We start from the raw sequence: 11,762 nt of genomic DNA, 5'->3' as shown, positions 1-11,762 counted from the left end.
TTTCTTAAAAAAGGACTAGTCCCTTTTTCCAAAAAAAAGTATACAATGAACTTCGGTTAAGAGCAATTTGCACCAAAAAGCCCATCAATTATCAAATTGGCAGCAATAGGCCCCCTAGTTATCTAATTGCAATTTTAAGCCCTTTTTATCAATTTAGACTAATTTTCCTTTCTCTAACCCAACCCAACCATTTAATCTAATATATATAATTAATTAAATCTTTAACCGCCCAAACCCCTTCCTTTTCTTCTTCTTTTAGTTTTCTCTCCTCACACATCAACCTCACCATCAACCCCAACTTCTTCTCTCACGCACGACTTTCTCTTCTTCATCTTCTTCCTTTGCTTTCTCTTCTTCATCACAACTCTCTTCATTGTCCTTCCATTCTCACGTATCAAACCCTAACGCACGCATTGACCATAATATTTTGCTTTAAAGTTATTTGCATCAAACCTTCAAGCATGTATCTTTGTTCAATTCTTGCTCTATTCTTCTCTTGTTCACCATTTTCAGTATTTTTGGTTGATCTTATGGCTCCTCGATAAAGATGTAAGAAAATCAAGAGGTTATTGTAGGTAATTAGTGTTTTGAGTAGTATGAAATATTTATTTTTTTCTATATTTCTGAATTATTTTGTTTATCATTGTTTGTTCTTCCTTATTTATTTTCTCTTATTTTAATTTTGATCATTTTAGTAAATTGTTATTTAATATCAATAATTCTGCAACTATATAAAGTAATCAGTTGTGCATCTTTATTAGTTTCTCTCATACTTGAATTTAGAAAGTTCTCTCTGAGTTATACATGTCAATTTCAGACTAAACTAAAGCTAAAATTTGGAGTCTTAGAAGCAATAAAAATATTTAATAAAGACTGAAAGCTTCTTCAATCCACAAATACTGGTTAGGAACTCGAAAGTACCATGATTTCAACATTTCCTTCTAAGTTGGTATAGTTGTAGCTCAAGTTTCATATGAAATTTAACCAAAATATTATTTTGTCCAAATTATCAGATTTTAGAAATCTAGTTAAAAATATACATTACAAAAGGAAAAGCTCCTACAGTAGATGCAATTCATGGTCACTTAGAAATCATTTTGTACATGAATTAATTTCAAAAATGACTGGATCTCTTATCAGGCGAAATATCTCTATTTTTTAATTGACTAGTGATATTTTATCTTCCTTTAAGACAATCTCTTCTAATTTTACTAATGTCCATTATTTTGGGTTGAAATTCATTTAAAAGTGTTTTCTATTTTTAGAACAATTCTCTTAGACTTACTTCATAAGTTTGTAATTTGTTCTACAAGCTATGTTCTACCTGTAATGGCAATGACTTATTTAGTTATTAATTATATAATATATTTTGTTCTAACTGCATATATGTTGTACACTAGATGCATACATTTCTACAATATAATGCACACCTTGACTAATATGAATGTGCACCTTTTGTAGATAACCCTAAAAGTAATACAGTCCCTAGAAAATCTAAGCGAGCAATACAAAATCCTGAGCAACATTAAAGTCTAAAAATTTTGGCAAATGTGAGTAAGAAGAAAAAAATTAGAAGATGAGTAAAATGAATACACGATACATTTATACTCTAGATGATACACTCGTATCATCATAGAAGCTATACAAAAATTTGTGAGGGAGTCACATAATAATATCCTGATGCATACGCCCTTTGTAAGATTGGTAAAATTTTCTCATGTTGATGTCAACATGTTGTTGGTGCAAGAGTTAGTCTCTTGTTGGCTACACAAGAGCCTTTCAAGATTGGGCATCTCGTTCTACCACTAATAAAGGAGGATGTAGCGGTTATGATTGGTATGCTGATTATTAGTCTTTCTACTAAGATAGCTTACAATGAAATTGAACTATTTTCCTAAATTTGTTATGAAGTATTTGGATGAAGATAATCAGAAATTAGATCATTTTGTCATTCTTAGGGTGTTGGAGAAGCTATCACCTAGAATGTGGAGAGTGATATCGAAAATTTTGTTCACTTTTTAATGCTTTTCATATTCAATAGCATACTTTTCCAAAGAAGTAACTACACATGGCCACTAGGCCTTACATATTATTTACAAGATATTGAAGGCCTTTCTAAGTATTCATGGATATCTGCTGTTCATGACTTCTTAATATGGTCTATAATTGAGACACATAAGAGAGTAAAAGAGATGAAAAAGGAAAAGGGAAGGAAAAGTATGATATTTAAATGGTTCAATCGTTTTGCTCACTTGTTGGCTTTATGAGCATGTTGACTTTGTGAAACCGTTAAACTTAAACATGTTTTCTCGATTGTTCAAGTGGGTAAAAAATTAGATGTTATATTGATCCACAATAAAGAAGAACTTAGAGAGAATAAGACCAAGCTTGGTAATGTTTAATATTTATCTTTCTCAATTTTATATAGATATTTTCAACCTTTTCTAATCTTAATTTCTTTTTCAAAATTCTTTCCCGTAGGTTAAGAAGACATTGAAGAGATGCATTTACTTGTGGATGAGCATGATGCACAAGAAGAGATGCATTTACTTATGGATGAGTATGGTGCATCGAATGAAATGGAGAAACTAGTGTGTAGTGATTATTCCGAATGGTGGTCAGGAGACATGGAAGGTGAAGAGGTAACTTTGAAAGGGGGTGAAGAGAATGAGCAAAAGAAGATGAGTGTGAAAAAAGGAATGGTATATAACAAGTGTGTTTTTAGTTATATGCAATTCTTATTATATGCTAACAAATATTTTATTCATTTTGGAATGTAGGATAAATCAAAAAAGGTGGGGCAATCTTCAAATAATTATATCCAACTATTGATTTGATGTGAACGAACTTATAGCTGGGCAAGTTGAATTGACATGACATGTGATTTATATTGAGGTTACTATAAAGATGCTAAAAGATAAAATAGATACTTTGTCAATACCTTACTCAACAACTAAAAACTACAAACAAGACACACAAACTTCACTAGTTGTAATACTAGAAAAAGAACCAGTGAAATTTTGTAAATCAACCACCGAAAAGCATGCAGAAGCTTCTCATGTTGTATCTAATGTTGCTGGTAGTGGCTAACTTATCAGTTGGTAATGTGGTAGATGACTTATTAGCTGAAAAAATGGCATTATCAAACATTTGAAATTCTTTGATCCAATAGTGCAAATAGATACTATTACTTTGCATCGAAGTCCATATGAATTTAGAGCAAGGCAATTAGAGAATACAGTAATAGCCAAGTACAAGAGAATTAGAAGTAAAAAAGACGAGCAAATATGGGATCTTTCTAAAATGGAAAAAAAATTGGAGAAGAAAAAAAGTTTGGAAAAAGAAACAAATTTGGGATTAATTTTAGTAAGCTCTACTGAAATGTCCCTTCAAACAAGTGACTAAGGTTTCAAGATACTCTTAGAGAAAGTTTGTCACTAACGATGAGTACAACAACATTCGAAGGATGCTAGAGATACAAGATGAGTGCATCACTCATAAATCTTATTCACATTTTGGTACACTATACTCCTTTAACGTTTTTTAAATCTTATTAATATTTTTTCTTGCAGTGCGGCGATCATATGGTGCAATGATTATACTACTGTCAATAGAGGATAGTTAGTTAGTCTTCTCACTCACCATATGATTGGAAGAGATGTCATATGTGTTCGTTAACAAATGCTATACAATAGGTGGTTAGCATATTCGGCTACATATGCCCTTTGTTTATTTGAGTACTAAAGTATATGTAAGTTATTTTCATGGTAAATAATTATATTTACTATTTCTAGTTTATTTACAATAAATATTATTTTTTGTAGAGGGTAGCAAAGGGCAAAAATTTTAAAGTGCTTGCAACTTTTATGCAGCCAATTAATGAAGATCAAAGTCTTGATGAGAAGGATTATTAGTTCTTTCCACTACACACAGATATGCATTGGTACCTTCTCCTTTCTCCTTGTTGATTTGAGAGAAGCAAAAATGGTTTATTATACTTCTCTACCCGGTGATAAGTACACAAAAGAGGCCAACAACATAGTAACCTACAATGTAACCTGAGTATATTAAATTATTTATGACATATTTATCTGCACAGGCACATATTAGAAAGAATTATCTTTCTAATTAGTACAAAGAGATATATAATCGATGTGAAATTGATGAAAAAAGCAATTGGAATATGATTTCTACTGAAAATGTCCCACAACAACGAAGAGTGTATGCGTTTTTATTTGTTTTCCTTTTTATTCGAAGTTCTTATTATTCCTTACTATGAATTAATTAATAATATCATCTTACATTAATAGGCAAGATTGTAGCGTATTTGTCTTATAATATGAAGATTGCATACAACAACGTTCATAGTGTGATTTTCACCAGCGAGATATTATGAAAATCGGGACAAAGCTAGCTGTTGAGATTGCCTATGATGACTTGGTGCATAGAAGAGGCAGTAGCTAGAAGTTATAAAACTATACCATGTAATTAAATGTAATTGTCATATTTATGATGTAATATTTATGGTGTAATATACTCACTGATAGTTGATTGTTACTACAGTTAGTTTGTATGGTTGTGTTGTTATGAATTAATATTTTATATTATTGATGACTTTAGTGATGATTCATAGTGTAGCATACTCAATGATGGTTATAATATTTTGTTCTGCAAATTGATACAAATTCTAATGATAATTTATTATTATTCCAGTGATCATTTAGTATTATTGTGGTGTTTATGGTGTTAACATACTTGGTGATAATTTTAGTTTTTGCTCTGAATTTTTCTTTTACTTTCTAGAAGATGAATGCATTCAATTTGTTAAATAGATGCATACTTTTAATTTGGGTCATGATATTGTGTTTTTCTTAAATTTTTGTTGTTAAGGGAATGGATGCAAATTTCTACAATCTAATTTGTCCAATCTCAGTGCATTAATTTTTGAAAGATAGGTGCATTATATTGTAGTCTTCTGTTAGTTGTTTTTTAATTTCTATAAGATGAATGCATTCAGTTTGTTAAATAGATACAAACTTTTAATTTGGGACATAATATTGTGTTGTTATTAAATTATTTGTGGTTAAGGGAATGGATGTAGATTTCTATAATCTAGTTTGTCCAATCTCAATGCATTAATTTTTAAAAGATGAGTGCCTTATATTTTGGTCTTATGTTAGTTATTTTCTAATTTTTGTAAGATGAGTGCATTCAATTTGTTAAGCAGATGCAAATCTTTTAATTTGTCTAAATTTGTGTTGGATGGATATTATAGTAATATTTTTGTTTTCTTTTAAGTCTCGATGTGTACTTTATTGAAAACTGTGGTATACATTTTAAATATCCGATACATATAAATTACATATGTGATGCGTATCTTGTTTGAATTTGAGCATATAAATTATATAGGCAATACGAATAAATTACATAAGTGATGCGTGACATTATTTTTAAAATCTCGATGTATACATTGTTTAAAATGAGAGCGTACTTATTCCATAGTTAATGTGTACAAATTACATAAGTGAAGCATGACGTATTTTTATTATTATTGATGCGTACTTTCTTATACATTAAAGCATACATTTAACATAGATGATCGTACAAATAACATAAGTAATGCATAGCATTTTTTTTAAATCTCGACGCATACTTTCTTAAATATTAGAGCATATATTTTATATATATGATGCATATAAATAACATAGGTGATGTGTGATATATTTTTTTAAAAATCTCGATGCATACATATGTTAAAATTATAGTGTATATTTCGCATAGGCGATGTGTACAAATAACATAAGTGATGCGTGACGTTTTTTAAAAAATCTTGATGGGTGCATTTGTTAAAAATAAAGCGTACATTTTGTATAGGCGATGTGTACAAATAATACAAGTGATGCGTGACGTTTTTTTTTTAAATCTCGATGCGTATATTTTTTAACATTATAGCATATATTTTGCATAGATGATGCGTATCTATAACATAGGTGATGCGTGACATTTTTTTAAATTTTAAATCTCAATGCATACCTTCTTGAAAACTAGAGTGAACATTTGACATAGGCAATGTGTACAAATAATATTTGTAATGCATGAAGTTTTTTTAAAAATATCGATGCGTACATTTGTTAAACTTAGAGCATACATTTTGCATGAGCGATGCGTACAAATAACATAGGTGATGCGTGACAATTTTTTTTAAATCTCGATGTGTATATTGTTTAACATTAGAGCGTACATTTTGCATAGGCGATGCACACAAATAACATAGGTGATACGTGACGTTGTTTTTCCAAATCTCAATGCGTACATTGTTTAACATTAGAGCGTACGTTTTGTATAGGCAATGCATACAAATTACATAAGTGATGCATGTAAGTTACCTATCCCATATATTTATGTGATTGTTAATTTATCAAAATGATGGACTTCTTTTTCTATTTAATATCATGTTAATCTTTTCTTAGTAATTTTTTTATTTCTTAGTAAAAGAAAAAAAGAGTTTCTTTATTTAGCTTTTGATGCTTACCTTAGCTACAATTTCTATGCAAACATTGTATAATTTTTGGGAGTACTTTACATACATGATGTGCATGATTTTGTAATAAGTTTGGATGCATATCTAGTTAATATAATTGTGTTAGATCGTAAATTATATGCAATCTTACATTATCGCCTTATCTCCTTGGTGTCTAGTGAAGAAGCTAAGGATGATATTTTTATCTTAAATTTTATTTTCTTAATATTTGACCATTATATACAGCTACATATTTTAATACCTAAAAGATTTTTTCATTAGTTTACATAGGTGATGGGTAAGACTTTTTCATCATGATAAATGCATACTTTACCTAATTACGAAGCACACCTTTTATATAGACGATACGCGTAAATTACATAAGTGATGCGTCACGTTTTTTTTAAAATCTTGATGCGTACATTATTTATAACTAGAGCGTATTTATTGCATAGATAATGCGTATATAACATAGGTGATGCGTGACATTTTTTTGGATTATATTTTTTTGAAACTTGGAGCGTACATTATGCATAGGCGATGCGTACAAATTACATAACTGATACATGACATTTTTTTTAAGTCTCGATGCTTCCTTTTTTTTAAAATTGGAGCATATATTTTGTATAGATAATTTATATAAATTACATAAGTGATGCGTGACATTATTTTAAAGTCTCGATGCTTGCTTTCTTTAAAATTAAAGTGTATATTTTGCATAGGCGATACTTATAAATTACATAGGTGATGTATGATATTTTTTTTAAAGTCTCGATGCTTATCTTTTTTTAAATTGGAGCGTACATTTTGCATAGGCGATGCGTACAAATTACATATGTCATGCATGACTTTTTTAAATCTCGATGCATACCTTGTTGGAGTATACATTTTGAATTGACGATACATATAAATTACATAATTGATGCGTGCGTTTGTTTATTTAGATTTTGATGTTTACCTTATCTAAAATTACATAGTTGTTCACTAATTTCAATTAGAGATACCTCTGCAAAATTAGAAGAAAATATTGACAAAATGATATGCAAACGTTGACAACATTTATATGGGTGATACTTCAAATATTTCTTTCTTTACAAAATATTGATAAAATATTAAAGTGTGACTATGTCAATCCTTAAACGAGCGTAGTTTGGCTGCAACTTCTTTTATTATGTCCATTTCTATGACAAATTGAACATTGTTTATGTTTTTTCTTGTTGCTATTAGTTTGAGCGTTGCCAACTGATGGCCGCTTCTTTTTCTATTTACATCCAGTCTTTACCTTTACTATAGGGGATAGAACTGAAAGATAAAAAGTATCATCTGTAGGCCAAAATTCTTTTAATATGGTAATTGGCATGTAATCTGAATAAGTGCTTCTAAATAAATTTACAGTAAATTATTTATCATAATAATCATATTCTGAACGTGACGTGAATTTGATGGCAGCAAGGGCATGCTCACAAAGAAAACCAAGTACCTTCCATGCATTACATATGCATTCCCTCTTTTCTAGATTGACTAGATAAGGCTTTTCAATATTTGTCACTTAAAATTCAAACATGTTGGACGACTCTACTACATGTTGTCTTTCTCTTTCTCTTGTATTCATGATTACTTTTTCTGCCCATATTGTCAGCATAGTATTCATCTTTGTTACAATATTATGACGCTTCTAAAAATACACTGACTACTTTCTTTCTAGTTCTCTTGACCATATATTGTATAGAGAAATATTTTCTCTTTCAAAGATTCACTACAACTTTTTGCAATATTAGTTGGAATAATATTATATCTACATCTAGGAAAATAATTATTTGCCCAGCTTTCCTTTAGAATTCTTTCAATATATTTATAATACTCTAGGTAAAACTCTTTTAATATATCGATATAGCTTGCAAATTCAGAGTGTAAAAGCACGAGCACTAGCCCAAAATTGATTATAAGGTGCAAAATTTTTAGGAGCATTTGGAAGATTTCTTAAAAGATGGATCATGCGAAAATCATGTACTACATTTGGAAAGATTTTTTTGTACTGCATTGATTAACCCCTTTTGTCGGATGGACATAATTGTAAGTTCTGGAATTGGTGAAATGCAATCATGAAGGTATGTAAGAAACTAAGTCTAAGAGTTTTCATTCTCTCTCTCGACTACAACAAAACTAATATGGAGCATGCTATTATTACCATCCACTGCAATTGCAATTAACAATGACCTTGTATATTTGCTTGTGAGAAATATGCCATCAATAGCAAAAAAAATAATCGCATGTTACCCTTGAATGCCCTTAAACAAGCTCCAAAAGTCCCAAAAAATATGTGAAAGTGACCGTCTAACTCATATTTTAGTACACTTATGTTCATTGGGTCTCAATGTTAACTCCCTCATGTATAAAATTAGTAAATTATACGATTCGTCAAAATTTCCGCGGACTTTCTCAATTGTCTTTATCCATGAATGATATACTTTCCAATAGGATATACATGTCATACTTTGTTTACATAAATGTTTGAATTGACTTCGGTCTAAATTCTTCATTTCTAACAACTTGCTCTCGACGTTCATTCAAAATGAAATTAGTTGTCACCTGTCTATGGCCTTGATCAACTATCGATTTATTGCATGTGTGCTTATCAATAAACTTGTTTTATCTCAAAAACTGTAACTCTATTCAATTTTCTTGTCATTATCATCATGGGCAGTCTAGGGAGCTACATCGAGCCTTTACTTTAAATGTGGTACTAGCATGTAATATGAATAAGTGCTTCTAAATAAATTTACAATAAACTATTTATCACAATAATCATATTTTGAACGTGACATGAATTTGATGGCAGCAAGGGCATGCTAACAGAGAAAACCAAGTACCTTCCATTCATTACATGTGCATTCCTTCTTTAAAGCCTATGATCAATTCATTATGTGTTTGAAGTAGATGGTCCATTTTCAAAAACAACGTCTTCTACTATTCCGTAATTTTCAATTTTGTCATCCTATGGGGTGGTCCATCTTTACAAACAATACCTTCTACTACACCATAATTATTAATTTCGTCATGTGTAGGGATATACACATTTGCAAGAGACAATTTAATATCTCTTATTTCCTCTAAACTTTGTTTCAGAATATCATACCTAAAATAAAATAATATACATCATTATTTGCTAAAAAAAGAATATTTGAGCATCAACGACAAAATATAAAAATCAAGATTAGGCTTTTAAATGCATTCATTTTTTATACTGGATACTTTTATGACAAAATGCACACTACTTACATAAGGAATGTGCATAAAGTTTCATAAATTATGTGTATTTAGTTGTAAGAAGATATGCATCTATCATTGTAGGAAATAGAAGTCATTTGCATAACAACTTTCTAATTTTCTAAAAAATGAAGATTAGGTTTTTAAATGCATTCACTTTTTTTATACTGGATACACACATTTGTATGACAAAATGCACACTATTTAAATAAAAGATGCACACAAAATTTCATAAATTATGTGTATTTAATTGTAAGAAGATACGCATCCGTCATTATAGGAAATAAAAGTCATTTGCATAACTCTCCAATTTTCTAAAAATCAAGATAATTAGGCTTTTAAATATATTTTTATACTGAATACACACTTTTTATATGATAAAATGCACAACTTTTTTTATGATAAAATATGTTTTTATACTGAATACCACTTACATAAGATATATGCACAAAGTTTCATAAATAATGTGTATTTAATTGTAAGAAGATGTACATTTGTTGTTGTGGGATATAGAAGTCATTTGCATAACTATCTAATTTTAAAAAAAAATCAAGATTATGCTTTTAAATGCGTTCATTTTTTATACTGGGTACACATTTTTTTATGATAAAATGCACACTGCTTACTTTAGGGATGTGCACAAAATTTCATAAATTATGTGTATTTAATTGTAAGAAAATGTAAATTTGCCATTGTAAGAAATAGAAGTCATTTGTATAACAACTCTCTAATTTTCTAAATATCAACAATGGGTCCTTCTACTCATCTCTTATATAATTTATTTGTATCTTATGACAAACAGATGTGCATCTAGCATATAAAATAAACGCATTTAATTTTATTACTAAAAATAAGAGTGTTTTTCTGCAAATTATAGTCTCACATAGACACAATATAGTACACATTTTATATGTGCATCACCTACCTTTATAATCTACGCATATTTTTATAAATATATATCAAAGATTTTTAGAATATATGTATTACATTGCATCTAATCTCTGGATTGTTTTTCAAAATACTTCAATCATTGAAAGAGATGAACAAACAAGATGAAAGAGATGTTTAATAGAGAAACTATCTTCTAGGATTGCTATACAACATTTTAGAGGAGAAATAGTATTTGAATTGTTAGTGATAAAAATAAAAGATGGAAGAAAAATGAGAGAATAATGAGAGGAAGAAAATGGCAACAAGGCAATCTTTCTTAGTTTGTTAGATCTAAGTAAATAAGATAATAAGACAATTTAGTGAGTATTAATTCTACTGTTTTAGAACACGACTCTCTTTTTAAAATTTATTAAAGGTAAACCGGTAAAAAAGGCCTGAAATTTTGGATAACTATGAGACCTATTGCTGTCAATTTAATAATTGATGGACTTTTTAATGCAAATTGCCCCCTCGATTACTGATTCATTGTCATTATTATAACAAAACATATATGTTCATCTATTTTAATATTTCCACCAACTATCCACCAGTTATTTGAGCGAAATGAAAGCAATAATGCCAGAGTTGAGACTCATTTTGTGAGTAACGTTCAAGGCAATTCATGCATTTATCATATTCTAAATCAAAATAATTTGATTGAATGACTGGTATATTAAATAACTATCAAAGAGCATTCTAGTGTTTAATATAACATTTGAATTGACATTAAGAAAAGCGAACACAAATTAGATTGTATTAGTTTAAAAGATCTCTTCTATACAAGTCGATTAGGCTAATTGGACTCATCCAATAATTCATGAATATTTCTGGAAAGAGCTGTTACATTTTACAGATGCTTTACATTTGCGTTCTTCCAGAATGAGGAAAAAAGAGAGTACCTGCTCTTGTAACAATAAATAAACAAGCATAACGACTAAGATGGCAATCCAATAGAAAAATGTCCAGATGATCCCGCCAACTATCCTGATGAGCAGTGAGTCCACGTTACAATTAGTAATAGATGAGCTACTAGCTCAAGTACATA

At 29.5% G+C, this 11,762-nt stretch overlaps 1 protein-coding gene across 9 annotated transcripts in view; it reads right to left on the bottom strand.

The window, feature by feature from the left end:
• Positions 1-11,437: 11,437 nt before the first annotated feature.
• Positions 11,438-11,762, bottom strand: part of LOC140793827 (histone-lysine N-methyltransferase TRX1-like) — a 43,385-nt gene continuing 43,060 nt past the window's right edge. For 7 of the 9 annotated variants that reach the window (XM_073145554.1, XM_073145550.1, XM_073145549.1 and 4 more), the window contains one exon: positions 11,438-11,701. The gene's annotated coding sequence lies outside the window, so the exon portion shown is untranslated. The remainder of the gene's footprint in view (positions 11,702-11,762) is intronic. The other 2 variants (XM_073145552.1, XM_073145556.1) reach the window with 1 other exon arrangement.

Source organism: Typha latifolia, chromosome 8 (genome assembly GCF_019914945.1).
Source record: "Typha latifolia isolate L0001 chromosome 8, TyphaL0001v2, whole genome shotgun sequence".
Lineage (NCBI taxonomy): Eukaryota > Viridiplantae > Streptophyta > Magnoliopsida > Poales > Typhaceae > Typha > Typha latifolia.
The sequence above is the reverse complement of the archived record's forward strand: the minus strand, read 5'-3'. Positions and strand labels throughout refer to the sequence as shown.